The sequence below is a fragment of the Panthera pardus genome, unplaced genomic scaffold (assembly GCF_024362965.1).
Source record: "Panthera pardus isolate Hobbes unplaced genomic scaffold, ASM2436296v1 HiC_scaffold_2, whole genome shotgun sequence".
Classification (NCBI taxonomy): domain Eukaryota; kingdom Metazoa; phylum Chordata; class Mammalia; order Carnivora; family Felidae; genus Panthera; species Panthera pardus.
In genome coordinates, this window is record NW_026526765.1 from 46,262,892 (window position 1) to 46,278,988 (window position 16,097).

General features: G+C 45.9%; 1 protein-coding gene across 2 annotated transcripts in view; it reads left to right on the top strand.

Moving 5' to 3' along the window:
* GALNT10 (polypeptide N-acetylgalactosaminyltransferase 10) overlaps window positions 1-16,097 on the top strand; it is a 222,783-nt gene that overhangs the window by 134,683 nt on the left and 72,003 nt on the right. The window lies entirely within an intron of this gene.

A 16,097-nucleotide genomic window follows, 5' to 3' on the forward strand; every position in this document is an offset into this window, starting at 1 on the left:
TTAAACTTAAACCTTAAGTTGTTTGGGCTTTGAATCCTTGGGTTCTCAGGACTATCTAGCTCTAGAGTCAGACAATAGGGTGACATTGAACTAACACTTAATCTCTCTGTGTCTCAATGAGTAAAATTAGGCTACTCCCGTAAAGAGCTGTGCAGATTGATGGAGATATTGCTTGTAGAGGGATTAGAACAGTGGCTGGTTCGGAGTGACCGAGATTAACTCTACCATAAGCATTAACCTGGATACTATAACGTTCCTTGATATGAAGCTCTGTGTTCATCTGTCCTTTTTTTTTTCCTTCATCCTCCTTTGTAGTTACACCTTGAAGACCCTCAAAACTTAAACCATCATTATGAATAATAATAATTTTTGACAATAATAATTGACGCCATTGCTTGTTAACATTTAATATGTGCTGGAACTGTTAATACATGATCTCACTGAATCCTATGATTGGCGTTATTGTCCTGATACTACAGATGATGAAACAGAATGAGAAAGATCAAGTTCATACAGCAAGTTAGTGGTTGAGTTGGGATCCAAACTCAAGTTTCTTTGGATCCAGAATAATGCAGTATTACATATTACCACCTTTGTGATAGTAGTGATAACATGTAAAGATTTAATGCCTTACGTTTTCTGATTTATTTCTCATGGATCCATTCACTCTTGGCTCCTTGACTTTGAAAATCAGGGACCAGATTGAGCCGGGACGATTATATCCACCTTTCAGAAAAACAAATGAAAAAACTGGGCATTTTTCTGCCAGAATTCCCACAGTTGATCTGCTGAGAATTTTTTTTTTCTCCCTCCAAAGCAGAGTGTGATTTTCTTTCCCTTCAACCTTCATGCCGCTGGAAAATTTTAAATTATTCAAGACACTGAAGGTTTATTATCTGCTGGAAGGCTGCAATGTAATTGCAAGGTATCATTTAAAGAGCTGTCTGTCTGTGTGAACCACCTTGTTCTGAATACCTGCTCCTTCGTAGAGCAAGAAGATGTATATTTATCTATCAGTGGTGGTTTATAACTGCCTTAGATCAATCCTATTATTCTTTCTCCACGGCCAAAGCCCCAAAATAAATGCCTGGTGATGCATAGAGCATTGAAATCATTTGTGCATCATCAGTCACTTATTTCTCTTTTGCCATTTGCATCTTGATGGACAGCTGTGTGTTTGAGGGATTTCATTTTCCTTAGAGACTGAATATATTGCCCGTGTGTAATACCAGTTTGGATATTAATCACCCCAATTAGAGAATGCTCTTTCAATTATTATATCACCCTCAAGTCTTGCTATTCGCACCATGCTCATCGTAAAGATAGAAATGCCAACTCTCATTTCATCCTTCCTTTTGACACCTGTTTCTGTACAGAGAGGTAGTAGCCTTTCTCAGCAGTTATCATTAGCAACAAGAGAAGATGTGTTTGCATAGCAGGGTCAAGAAGATACATTATTTCTTCCTCCATTAATGCCTCATCGACTCAATGGCATTGTGGAGTAAAAAAGCTCATCAAGTGACTTTTCCAGGTATTGGTATGAGAACTAGTAGACCAGCTTTGGTTCCAGCCCGGCCAGTAAATGGCTTTGTGACCTCAAACAAATTGCATCATCTCTTTGGGTTTCAGTGTCTGCATCGATAAAGTATGGATGACTTCTAAAATCCTGTCAACCTTTAAATCCTACAACTTTAGGATGACTTTCCTCACCTCTTCCCCAGTGTTTAGAGTTAGCATTTGATGCCTTATAGTTGTCTTAATGAATATCAGTTATTTCCTACAGCCTTGCCTACCCTCAAGAACTACTGAGGTCTGGAAAAGGTATCCTTTGCCCTTTCCTTTTCCATTGGGAAATGACCCAATATCTTAATTTTCAGAAGCCCAGGTTTGGAATTTATATATTTTTCTAAAAATCTTCTTCTGTACTGCATAACTCCTAGATGATTTTTACTTCTTGTCACCTCCAGTGTTTCTGTCCTTATGAGCCTTTTCCTTCCTAATTTGTTATTTCAAATAAACCTTGGGGGTAAGAAATCCAGTATTAAAGTTATTCAAATTTTATTTAAAATAGGGGTTAAGTAGGTCCTAGGTGGTGACTTAAGGCTCTCGTCTGAGCCATGAGCCATGTTTAGTGGTCACACAGAGCATGAAGTCTTTAATTCTAAAAGGGAATAATCAGGGAGGGCTTCCTAGAGGAGGCCTCCCCGCCTAGTGAAGGGGTTCCCTGGACTAAGAGAATAGCATAAGCAAAAGCACAGAGGCAGGATGGTGTTATCAGTAATAGACTGATCGTAGTGATTTTGGCAGACTGTACCCCTCGAGTGACAGACCTCTGCTTCTCTGCTGAGCTGGGAGCTCAATATTTCTAGTCCCTAAGGGGACATAATCTGACAGAAGAGTCTAGGTAGGAAATGCAGTCTGGGAGGATGTAATTGAAATTCTTAAAATATCAGAATTTCCAGACATTTAAGAAATTCCAGAATGTCAATGTTTATGGGTCAGTGGGAACAGAATACTTGAAATCAGAGCTCTCTGGTCACCATAATTATCAATTATAGAAGAACCATAAGCCACAGTTGTTCCCAAAGCCCTAGAGCTGTGCTAATGGAGCAGCCACCCACAACATATGGCTGTTGGAGTTTAGATTAAAATTCAGTAAAGTTAAAAATTCAGGTTCTCCTTCACACAAGACACATTCCACGTGTTCCATAGGCTCACATGACTAGTGACTACCACGTAGGACAGCACGGAGACAGAACATCACAGAAAATTCTATCTATGTGGACATGGGTGTTTGCTGTAGTGTTGTTTGTAACAGCTAAAACCAAAGGAAATAGCCAGGAGCGTGCTGGTAAAAGTTAACAACCAGATGGAGTGAAGGTGAGGAGCCCTGATTTGTAGCATTTGCGCATTTCTGTGGTAGTAACAACTCCTTTCCCTTTAGTTTTTAAGATGTGTGGACTTCTTGGAGCGCCTGGGTGGCTCAGTCAGTTGAACATCCAACTCTTGATCGCAGCTCAGGTCATGATCTCACAGTTCATGAGTCGAGCCCCGCATTGGGCTCCATGCTGACAGCGTGGAGCCTGCTTGGGATTCTCTCTCCCTCCCTTTCTCTCTGCCTGTCCCTGCTCATGCTCTGTCTCTCTCTCAAAAATAAATAAGCATTTAAAAAAAAAAAAAAAGAAAGATTTATGGACTTCTTTTATTTTTGCTTCCCTGGCAAGCACGTTTTTCTTTACCTAACTAGGCAGAGGATGATAATTAGCAGCTATTTTCATGTTATAATTTAATACCAAATACCTCAGTAGCTTTCAGAACTCAACATCAGAGCTCCTGCTAACAGGTTCAGTGCGCTCCTCCGAAGGAGCTAGCCGTGGGCTCTCGGACATGTTCACTCATCTATTCTCTCTGCTCCAGCTGGGCCAAGTAGCATCGGCTTACTGCAGTCTTGTCTACCAAGTAACTACTGCTGGCTTCCAGACTTTTGTTGAGAGAGTTTCTGCCAGCATTGTGCAGGAACTGAGAGCTGAGAGACTGGACATCCTTCAAGGGGAGGGGACAAAACACCAGAACCTGAGAACACATTTGTAGGAATATTACTTGATTGGCTGACTTCCCCAAGTGTGCATGCAACACAATAGGCCTTGGCTGGTCTCGGGTCACAGAAATGAGTCAGGTTCTCACAACATGCTTGCAGACGACTTTAACCACATCCATGTGGCTCAGTCTGTGGCACAGATGTGTGGCGAATTCAACACAGCCCTCTCTGATGGGAACAGTTCTGTGAGCGCTGACCAGCCCTCCTCCCCAGGTGGACATTAAGTTCACTTGCTAACTTGGGGCTCCTGGTCTTCAGCTGAGTGCTTACTGTGTGCCAGGCTCAGTACTAAGTGGTTTGTACTCGTGTCTCGGTAGTAATTCACAGCCACCCTGTGAGGTGGGGATCGTATGAGCCACATTTTGCACACGCAGACCCTGAGGCTGGAGAGGTGAAGTGACTTGGCAGAGATCACGCAGCTAGTGAGTGGTAGGGCTGGGAGCTCCCCTGAGATGAGTGGGCCCCAGGTCCTCCCCACTACATTCTGCCATTTCTCTGGTCCCTGCCCCCAGAGACCTTGCCCATCAGTCAGGCAGCAGAAAGGAATTGGCCTTGGACCTGACCCTGTCACCTGCCATTTTTCAAATTACACCAATTACGTATCTGTTCATGAAGTGGCACTTCATGCTATGAAGCCTTGTAAATGGTTAGCGTTGATTGGGGAAAGCTCGAGTTGAGTGGCAGAGACACTGGCAGGCATGTGAATGTGGGCTGACCAAATGCAGTAAGGTGATGGGGAGCCCTGAGCCCTGCCAAGTGCCTGAACACAGCCACCAAGTGACAGCTGTGCTGCCATTTAGTGTTTTCTTGCTGGATTTCAGAGGACCAAACTCCCATAGGAGCTGCTTAGGACATTTTATTTACGTTTTTTGGGCTTAAGAAAGCTTTGGTCACACCAAAGTCTTGCATCGGGACATAAAAAATTTCACTCAGGTAGGCAAAATATAAACTTGTTTTAAAAAAGGGGGATTTCCCGGGCACCTGCGTGGCTGAGTTGGTTAAGCGTCTGACTCTTGATTTCAGCTCAGGTCATGATCTCCCAGTTCATGAGTTTGAGCCCGGCGTTGGGCTCTGAGCTGGCAGTACAGAGCCTGCTTGGGATTCTCTCTCTCTCTCTTCCTCTCTCTCTCAAAATAAATTAATAAACATTAAAATATATTTTTAAATGGGATTTTCTGTCTCGAGCTCTGTCATCTGAAAGCAACACTTGGATGCAGGGACCCTCACCGGCTCTGACCTCCCCCTCTCCTCTCTGATCACTCCCTGAGCCCAGGCCTGTTTAGCTGTGGGTAACGGTGATGGCCGTGGGGGCTCGACGCTTACGGAGGAGGTGTTCTTCCAAATGTATTGTTTATGTCAGAGCCTCAGCTTTCCCAGGAACTTTTTGTTTGTTTGTTTGTTTTCTGATGTTGGTTATGGCTTTTATCTCTGTGGCCTTGGTGTTTTTGTTTGGGTTGTTTTGAGAGTGTTGGTGGTAGTCGAGGGAGGGGGGCAGGGGTTGTGAGCAAAGAAAACAATGATACCACCACTGCTGCTCCCCGAGATTTATTTAAATATCATCCCACCACATTTGATTTATTCATTCACCAGGTCCCTGGCAAAAGGTTCTTACAGGGGAAGCCCTCTCCACCTCACCCAGAGGAGTGGGACAATCTCCTGTTCACCCTTCTGGACCACGCTCAGGGAAGCCATCTCTAACCCCCATTGTCTTGTCCTCAGGCAAGATAGTGAGGAGCCTTAACCTCCTTTCACCCCCCTCCCAAAATAACCCAGCTCACGCATAGCGCCCACCCCAGCATTTCCATGTCGACTTTCCTACTCAACTGTAAGTTCCCTGAGGCTGTGGACCATGTCTTAGTTACCCCTGCATCCCTGGCACCCCACACCATGCCAGGCTCATAGCGACATCATTAAATGCCTGTTGCATTAATGAACAGATATACAAGAGCACCTTGGAGGACTTGAATCAAGCCCTCCCGGTGCTATGTATTCTCGTCTCTCATTCTCTTCTATAGTGTCGGGACACCGTGGGTTGGGATGTCACAAGGTGTGCTGCACACAGGTTGTTCTGTTACTGACAACTCCTAAAGCCCCCGTGCTCGTGAATGACTTATTTTATGCTACAAGTGGAAGCGAACGTATGGTTCTTCTTTGTCTTACTTTGCCTCCGCCCTCTCAAAAATGGGTCCTAAGCAATGATTAAGGCGTTAACACTCCTTGGGAGGAGCAAGCCCAAGACAGTGAGGGTGAGGGTAAAAAGGGAGAAGGAGCCAGAAACAAGAGGCAGTTACAGCAGAGGCTTCCACCACACAGGAAGCTCCCTCGTGGGCAGGCAAGTACTCTCAGTGGGAATAGGGGGGCCCCTCCATAGGTTGCAGGGAGGAACAGCATCAGGGAGTAGTCCTTGCACATGGACCAGAGGAGGGGAGATTTCTCTACCTGGCATGCCCTCCTCTACTTCCCATTGGCCAAAGTCCAGACTCACTCCCAGCCCCTTAGTGGCCACACAGAGAGCCAGATTCCATTCCCTACCGTGATTTATGTTTCCTAAGTCTCCATGTGACCCAGTATGGATGGGGTGCCCTCAGCCTCACCCTCAGAGAAAACACACAGCTTTGTGTCTAGTATCTCCTTATCATAATGACAGTCACACATTTGCTGGGCCCTGGAAGGGAGAGAAAACGATGGTATTACGGCTCGTGGAGCTCGCGGCACGGGCGTGGTGCGGGACCCCCGGTATATCCCTGTGACCCTGTCCCTGTATGAACGCCTCCAGTCGTGGGTGCTGTCATCTGTACTTCTGTACTCCACGTCCTCCTGAGAAGTTAGGCATTGTTGTTGCTGGCCTACTTCTCATCTCCCCGACCAGATGGTCAAGTTATGGTACTGGTAGTAGATTGTGCCAAATTAGGACATGCGTGATAGAGTTGGATCCTCCTAAAGATGCATTGGGCGCAGACAGTCTCTCCAGTGCTCCGTAGGGCTAGGGAGCAATACAGATGAAGGGTCCGAGACAGGTGTCTGCCCTCACAGGGCACAGAGTCCGACCTGCCTGTCCACTCTCAGCCCCCAGCACCCCCCTGTTTCCTCACACGCTTCCCTCCACAGCCATTTGTACTTCTGTTTCTCTGCCTCTTCACATTCCTCGTCAGCCTCCGAGGCCCAAATGGGTCAGGTCTTTCACCTCCGAGAAGGCTTCTCTGATGCGCCAGCCCAGGCTGGTCTCCCTCTCCTGGGGTCGTGCAGCTTGGGGGCACGCCTGCAAAGTGGACGCTCACTGTTTGGTCGGTATGGTTTCAGGCCTGGCACTTGCCTCTGCTGCTGGAGAGTGAGCAGTTGAAGGTCAAGGGCACGGGGAGGGGAGGGGGATGCCTTGAAAGCTTGCTGGTTCTGTGAGCACTTGCTAAAAGTGATGTGTTTGAGGCAATAGCCACTACTGTGTATCAAAGAATCGATCTTTTGGTGTCCTCTCTGATACCTCTCTACTCCTCCCAGCATGAATAACTTGGTTTGCTGTCCTTTGGCAGATAAGGCAACTGAAATGCAGGTGTTTCGTGACAGACATGTCACCCTGACTCCAGACACTATCCCTCATTTCTGTTCTCACTGTAACCCAGCGAACTCAGCTATGTGGTAGTAGCCACATTTCAGGGATCAGGAAATCGAGGCCCAGGAAGAAAAAATAAGTGGTTTAAGGTCATACAACAAGTCTGAGGCCAGACTCACTCAGCCCTGAAACCCAGGTCCATACCAAGGACCACTCCCACCCCACAGATCTTTCTGGGTCGCAGACTTAGCACGTTACTGCCACCCTCAGATGTTTGGCCACAAGACTCAGAGCCTTCGTTTCCTGGAAGCCTCTGTTCTAATGTTTAGAACGGGAATGGATCCTGAAGTTGAATTCATTTCTTCTTTCTATGGCATCACAAAGGTGTCTCCAGCTTAAGCTTAAGAAGATTAAGTCTGCATTTACAGACCTGCCAACTAGGCCATCCCCCTCCCTCGAATATGCCGGAGGCCGTCAGCTACACACGTCTGAGATGCTGCCAGGTTCAACTGGAGACTCCCCATGCTGCACAGATGACCCCTCAAGTTTTATGTCTTACCATCTACACGTGACAGGAAATACATAGGGAACCCTTGAAAACTGAAGGAGCTGATGCTTATTTCAGGGTGGACCGGAATGCTGGGAGGCCTTGTTGGTGTGGGAGGAGAAAGGGCCTGGGGGAGGAATCTGAGGCGGCGAACGTGGGGCAGACAGAGGGAGCGTCTGCCTATTGAAAAACCTGTGTCCTCATGCCCGTCTGTCACAGGCCCTGCCTCTCTCCAGAGCATCATCTAACCATCTGTGGAATGAGGAGAATGGCCTACCTCTGTGATTTTCTGTTTTTTTGTTTCCTTTTTTCAATAGTGAAAACTTTTTTCAAAAGCAGTCTTGCCCAAGAGCCCGATGGGGAAAATAATTTAAAGTATAGCCTCCCGCCAACCCCCCAAAGATGGGAGGAGAATCTGGCTTTCGGTCCAGGGCCCCAGTGTGTATGGGTGAAAAACAGTGGCCTCTGTGGTTGCTAAGCTCTCGGGCTTGCAGTGAAGAACGGTCAGGCGGTGGGCTCCCAAAGAGAAGCTTCACAGGCTCAGCTCTAAAGGACCTTGGGTCCTGAGGGACCGATTACTGTGCCTTACACCAGTGTTTCTCCACTGGGGTTCAGTGGATCCAAGAGTTAGGGAGTTTTTTAATTGGCCTTTTCATTTTGATTTTTAATCTTTTAAAAAATTATTTGAGCAACTATAAAGATGCTACTCTTTGCAGTGAAAATTCGCACTTGGAGGACAGTGAAACCTTGGCTGATCTGGGGCACCTGAGTGGCTGGTCCGACTTCAGCTCAGGTCGTGATCTCACGGTTTGTGAGTTCGAGCCCCGTGTCAGGCTCTGTGCTGACAGCTCAGAGCCTGGAGCCTCCTTCAGATTCTGTGTCTCCCTCTCCCTTTCGGCCCCTCCCGCACTTGTGCTGTCTCTCTCTCTCTCTCATAAATAAATAAATAACTTAAAACAAATTTTTTTTAATTAAAAAAAAAAAGAAAGAAACCTTGGCTGATCTGGCTGATATTTCTCAAGTAAATTCCTGGGTGTGTTTATGGAGGCGCCCACAGTAGTTTGTTTCTTTTAAAGTACTGTTCATGACTTCAACTTGAGAAACTTTGGCTCAGTGCATCCCAGAGAAGCTGCCCATTAAGCACATTTTGAGGAGGAAGAGGGTGTGCTGTGCAGAGCTGCCTGAAGAGGGCAGTATGCAGAGATGATTGCAGAGACGAGTGCAGGGAAAGAAAGGTGACAAATTGGTAGGTACAGCTGAGCCCATTCCTATTAAATATAGAACCATGCAAAACATCTGTAAACATACATATTTTTTTAAATGCTTGAAAGCATAAAATTTAGTAGTGGTTTGGGTAGTAGAATTACAGGTGGCTTTTATTGTCTTTTTTCTGATCCATTAAACTCCTTTGGTTTAGAGAACTCCATTTGGTAAATTACTCCTCCTTTGCTCTAGGTCATAAATTTCTGGCTTTGAAGAGTTTTATGTTCCTTTCAAGGTGCTGGATACAGCCCCACAGACCTGCTTACTAGGCCTTCAAAATAATTTTAAAATATGATTGAATTGTCAGTAGTTGGAAGTTGGGAGAATTCCCATAAAACTCTGGTACTGTGGTCCTCCTGATATCATCTCTGGGCCTGCAGCCCCAGTTGGGTTTGTGGGTTTCCATCTGGCTCATTTCATACACATCTGTCAGCTGCCTGGCCCCGGAAGCATGTCAGCCCCCGTTCTGCTCTTCATCCTAGGACCCTTGAGGCATCCCATAGGGTCTGCTCCCCCTATGAACTGAGGACTTAGGGGTGATGACTGAGTTGAGAGAGAAGGCTTTGAGACCCTGTTTGCACTGTGCTTTAATTACATAAGATGAATGGAGTGGGGAGGAATGGTTAGGGGAGCCTCCCCTGACTACATCCTCATTAATTGCTGAATATTGGACCCAAAGCATCTGTGAGGTGTTGGTGCCTCTACCTAGCAGTTCATATTTCTGAAAAGACCAGATAGGAGCAGTCTTTACCATTTCTCTTGCTGAATAAAACGCATGGAGCACTGGGAAGGAATTCTGTTGAGGGCAACTGGGTTGCCCTCTCTGGCCTCGATTACGTGAAAGAAATGGAATGTGAAGTGTTCTTTATGCGGGGAACTGTGCCTACAAAACGTGAATTGGGGAGGTAGGGTTTCCCTGGGAGCTTCAAGGCTGATGCCATTCTTCCTGGCTTGGTGTAACATTGGCAATGATAATAACTGTGGCCGACAGTATTGATGCTCAGTCTGTCCTCAGACACTGGGCTTGCCGAACACTCCGCATACATCATCTCATTTCATTCCAGTACCCTAAGAAAGGAGGGCCTATGTTATCCCCATTTTTCAGATGAGGAAACTGAGGCTTACAGAAATTTACTGTGGAAAAGCTAGGCGTTTGACCTCAGTCGGCCAGACTTTGGAGCCATGCTCTTAGCCGCTGTGCTGTGCACCCTCTCCTGTCTTGTATGCCTCTCCTGCCCTTTCATTTTTACTAGTGACAATGAGAATGATGTTCCCACTCTGCATCTTTTTAATGTTTATTTGTTTATTTATTTTGAGAGAGAGAGTGAGCACAGGTGCATGAGCAGGGGCAGGGCAGAGAGAGAGACAGAGAGAGAGAATCCCAAGCAGGCTCCGAGTTGTCGATATAGAGCCCAACACAGGACTCGGTCTCACAAACTGTGATGTCATGACCTGAGCCAAAATCAGGAGTCGGATGCTTAACAGTCTGAGCCACCCAGGTGCCCCCCCCCCCGACTCAGCATCTTTAAGCACCCTTATACAAACATGCTACCTGGAAGGCAGGAAAGGGATTACCACCCCATTTAACAAGGAGGTGAGGAACCGAGGCCCAGAGAGGGAAAGGGGACTTTTGTAGTGTCACATAGCTAGCCCTAATTCTAGCTCCGCGGAGCATTCCCGGGACATTCTCCCCCACTGATCGTGGCCATGCCCCACCACCACAGCCACGGTCCTCCAGAACTTGTTTTCACAGACGTCTGCCTCATTGGATGTGCAGTTGTCAGAGCTGGGCACCCCCCCACCCCCGTTTTCCGCCTTTGTGCATATGAGCCTTGCCACAGGAGCCATATTAATCATTCCAAGTTGAAGGTTACCAAGAAAAATATGCCAGAGTGTGACAGGCCATTAGTATTTGTGTTGTAAGGAAACCAGTAATCATCTTAATTGGCGCACACTTGGGAGCAGAGCGGGGCTCCATTCTGAAGGGTTGTCTCCTCCTTCATATACCATTAACGCATTAAAAGCCACAGTAAAAGCACCTTTCTAACCACCCTCGTCCACAGAGGCAGCTTTTACCAAGGAACTGCATCTGGCCCCTGAAACTCTGGGCCCTCCAGGCTGGGCAAACCTTCTTCACTCACACTGGCTGGGCCAGAGTGTTTGACCCTAGGAGCGATTTGAGAGGTCAGAGCAGCAGCCCTGCCTTTGGCCCCAGCAAATTTATGCTCCATGCTGTGGTTTTGACGGTGACCAGATTTGTCTCCTAAAACAGGTGGCCTGGAGACCAGGAGCAGGCCTAGGGGAGGAGAGCCTAGTATGCCGACCCCATCCCCTTCTTCCCAGTCCCTATTCCGAATCCTAACAGGGCTCTGGGTTTTGTTTTTTTAATTTTTTTTTTTTAGATTTATTTATTTTTGATAGAGAGAGACAGAGCACAAGTGGAGGAGGGGCAGAGAGAGAAGGAGACACAGAATCCGAAGCAGGCTCCAGGTTCCGAGCTGTCAGTACAGAGCCCCACACGGGGCTCAAACTCACAAACCACGAGATTATGACCTGAGCTGAAGTTGATGCTTAACCGCTTAACCGACTGAGCCACCCAGGCGCCCCTGGGGTTTTGTTGTTGTATTCAAACATTTACTTCCATGTAGGAAACATGCCCATCCTATCCTGTATCCACCCCTCACCAGAGATTCTTGAAGAGCAGGGCCTGGCCTCCTCTTTGAGAGTCTTCCTTTTGTGTAACACCCCGAGCCAAGATTTTGTCCAGCTCTACTTTATCTAGTTTACAATATGAAAACAGCTATTCTTTGAAATAACTATTTTATTATGATATCAAATATGCCATTTAAAATATCTCTCTCCTCATTCCAGCCACCTTCCTTCCTGAGATTCTCACCATTCTAAACAGAAACTGCCGGGGTGGGGGGACTAAAACTTGGGAATTCTACTTTGGAGGGCAACTTGGGAGGATCAAAAAATTGTAATGTGCATATTGTAAAATCTAAGAGCTCCATTTCTTGGTGTCTATCCTAGAGAAATAGTCACCATGCATGCGGTGAGGTACATATATAAGGTTGCTCACCACAGCACTGTTTATAATCCTGCTGAATTAGAAATGATCTAAGTGCCTATCAATGGAGCATATATCAATGGGACATATCCCTAATATGGAATATGATGCAGCCATTAAAAGGGACTGGATCTAAATGACACGGACAGAGCTCTAAGATGTATTATAAAGTAAAAAACAAGCTGTATAACCATTTATGTAAACACACACACCAAACAATGATGTTTTTGATACATATGCCTTCGTGTGTACAAACACATAGAAAAAGGCACGGATACATATACTCCGAATTCCTAACAGTGGTGATTTACTGAGTAAGCCCCATGGAGTAAGCCAAGACCAAAGATCTCTTTTATTTGTAGGATTTTTTGTTTTAACAAGGAGAATATGTGTATTATTTCTCATTTAATTAAAAAATAATACTGTCCTGAAGGAAAGGAGGTAGTTTGTTTACTTCATTTCCTGCAAGGTTTTAGAGATTTAGCATGTTCCCTTTCTAGACAGGGTGGGGAGGATTTGTGTCTTAATCCTTTGTAGGCTGAATTTTTGTTTCTTAGCAAAGCCTCTGTTGGATGCCCATACGTTCTTAAGTGTATTTTAATTAGAAGAAATTATGAATTACCTTTTAATTCAGAAGAAATCATGAATTACTTTTAATTAGAAGAAAGCGTGAATTACTTCTTCATTGTTTATTAAAGATTTATCATGGTGAGAAGACATGAGGTCTGTCTAGTTCCCTGGATACTCAACTGCTTCAGGGCTGTGTTTCCATTTCCTTGGGTCGCTCTCTCCACCTGAATGTCCTTCCCCACGTTGCCACCCTGATGATTCCAGGGAAACTCTGCTTGGGAGACCCTGCTCCCCTTGGTCTCCTCCCCAGAGTAAATGTGTTCCTAACGAACTGCCATTAATCATTGCTCATGCTTCCCCTGGTAAAGGTGTGCAAAGTCTGGAGTCAGACCACCCCTTACCCCTAGGTCAAGTTCCTGCTCTGCTCCTTACCGGCAGGATAGAGGACCATCCAGCTCTCCAAGCCTCAGTTTTCTCATCCCTAAGATGGAGAGGGCATCCCACCTCAAGGATCCTTGTGAGCATTAAATGAGATGATGCTGGTAGAATGCTGAGCACCGTGTCTGGCACAGAATCACTCTCACTATGTGGCAGCTGTTCGTGTCATTCTTAAAGCAGAAATACCTTCCTCAGTAGACCAGGGGCCTGAGTTCGGTTCTCTTGGTTTGTGAACACCTTGCACTGTCCCTATCCAACATGAGGCTCAGTTAAATGTCACTTCGCACTGAACTGTGCAGTAAGGGATATGGAAGGATGACCATCTGGATCATGGGGATGTTCTACTAAAGGGACAGAAAAGCCGCAACAGACCACAAAGTATTAAAAGAGGCCACTCTGACAGTGGTTTTCATTGATTTTTGCATATCTGATTTTCAGTGATTTTCAAAATGAGCACATTTTACTTCTCTAATTTTTATTTTTATTATTTTTTTAATATGAAATTTATTGTCAAATTGGTTTCCATACAACACCCAGTGCTCATCCCAACAGGTGCCCTCCTCAATACCCATCACCCACCCACCCCTCCCTCCCACCCCCCATAAACCCTCAGTTTGTTCCCAGTTTTTAGGAGTCTCTTATGTTTTGGCTCCCTCCCTCTCTAACCATTTTTTTTCCCTTCCCCTCCCCCATGGTCTTCTGTTAAGTTTCTCAGGATCCACATAGGAGTGAAAACATACAGAATCTGTCCTTCTCTGTATGACTTATTTCACTTAGCATAACACTCTCCAGTTCCATCCACGTTGCTACAAAAGGCCATATTTCATTCTTTCTCATTGCCACGTAGTATTCCATTGTGTATATAAATTACAAAAAAAAAAAAACTTCTCTAATTTTTAAATGCCCCACTCCCAAGAGGGAAGATGTGGTAACCCACAGGAATGGGGTGGCAAAGGAGGGATAGCCAGGCACTGTGACAGAACCGAATAGAGAAGGTGCTGAGGAGGCAGGGGGCATTGCTGGCACGCCTAGGTTTTACCACCTGATTTCTGGGTCATGCCATTCAGCTATGGCTCTGCCTCTCAGACAGCCACCTGGGCCCTGCATGGGAACAAGATGCCTCCCCAGGGGGCCTTGGCAGTGGGCATCGGAGGGGTGTGTGTGTTTGAGCACGAGTTAACAAATCAGACTACATGGGCATTGAGTGACTCATGGACAACCAGAGGACTGGAAAAATCTTCTGTGTGGCACCGGTGTATGTTCAGAACGCACAAAACTCCCAGGCTGCATTGCCTCACACAGACCCACGTTGTGAGTTCCCTGGGAGGCAGCATTCCATGTGCTTTCTGGCCCTTGACAAATAAAGCAAATACAACATTGAGAAGTAAACTTTGCTCACAGCTGGGGCAAGGAGAAAATTACAGGGGTAGATGAAATAGGCCAGCCCTCGTGAAAAGAAAAGCATGTTCTCTACACAAATTACTACGTGCCTATCAGGAGTCCTCACGTTAAAGGCTTAGGTCCTCAGAACTGGATTTTCACCATTTTAGAGCTGGCTGTATGGACAGACATATCATCTTGTAACCATAGAATCACACAATCCTAGTGCTTGGCGGGGCCTTCAAGGCCATGTAGTCTTTCTCCAACATTTGAGTCTTTTCTCTGGTTTGTATAAGTTCAGCATCTCATCAAATTCTTCCCGTGGTGGACAACTCACTGATGAGCCATCCCTCCCTGGGAAGCTCTCACTGTTAGAACATTCTTTCTTTATGTTGAGCTGAACTGCAACTCTGAAAATTTTGTTTCCCGGTTCTGGTCCTTTCTTCTGAAGGCACACAGCCTGGTGTCAGAGACAGGGCATGAGCTACAGAGTCAGAGAGCCTGGTTGTTGACTTCTACATGTACTGTTCAGTGAAAAAAAAAAACAAAACAGGTTTCAGGAAAAATAAAAAAGCTCAAAAACTTTAGACACTGGATGAGAAGTACACCAAGCTGTTGAGTGGCCATTGCTGGTGGATGAGACAAGACTGGCTTGTCATTCAGATGTTCCTTTCCTCCATGATGGTTCAGAGAGGTTTTTTTGCAGGGGCGCCTGGGTGGCTCAATCGGTTAAGTGTCTGACTCTTGATCTTAGCTCAGGTCGTGATCTCACTTGTGAGACTGAGTCAGACTCCACGCTGACAGCTCAGAGGCTGCTTGGGATTCTCTCTCTTCCACTCTCTCTGCTCCTCCCCAACTTGCATACATGCGCATGCACTCTCTCTCAAAATAAATAAAATAAAAGGGTTTTTACAACAAGTGTATCACATTTAGAATCACAAAAAGTAGTAAAGATTTTTCCACTTTTGAAAGAAAAAGAATATCCAGAACACTTTATATCCAAAAATGGAGTCCCCTGTATCTGTTGTGTTTCTTTCCCTGCAGGCTGTATGAATCTTTGGGGTATGCCCTAACAGGATTCAGTGCAAGTGTCTGCCCACGAGAAATGGCCTTAAACATTAACCAGAAAAACCAGTGACTGCTTTAGGTCCTGCCTGCTCTGCCCCAGGGCATTTGCATTCGCCGGTCTCTGTGCAGAAGCTTATAATCAGTTTGTGTTATATTGCCGGGTGGTCACATCTGCAATGCCGCCATCTCACAAACAGACATGGATGTGATAGGCAGAGATATACCCTTTGGTAAGTGGGGAGTGATGTGTGAGTGGGAACTTCATGTGTGGTCAGTTCATTGATAAACATCCTGCTGTGAAGATGACTTTTGCTTCCTGATGTTACCTCCTATGTTTAGAAACTCAAAAGTGAATACCTGGATGACAGGGACTCCCAGATATGCTTGACATCTTCCCATGGGTGACCTGTTGAGTCCTCTGGAAGCATGCTTTGTGTATAGACTTAAAAAAAATAAAGGCAGCAAACAACAAGGAAAGTATACCAAGTCAGGATGGTTCACCAGATGTCTGTCAGCCCCTGCCAAATTGCAGGTGTTGTGAGGCACGGGGAATACGTCAGTCTTGGTCCTGCCCTCAAGAAGCGTGGTGCCGGGCAGAAAGACACAAGTCCTGACC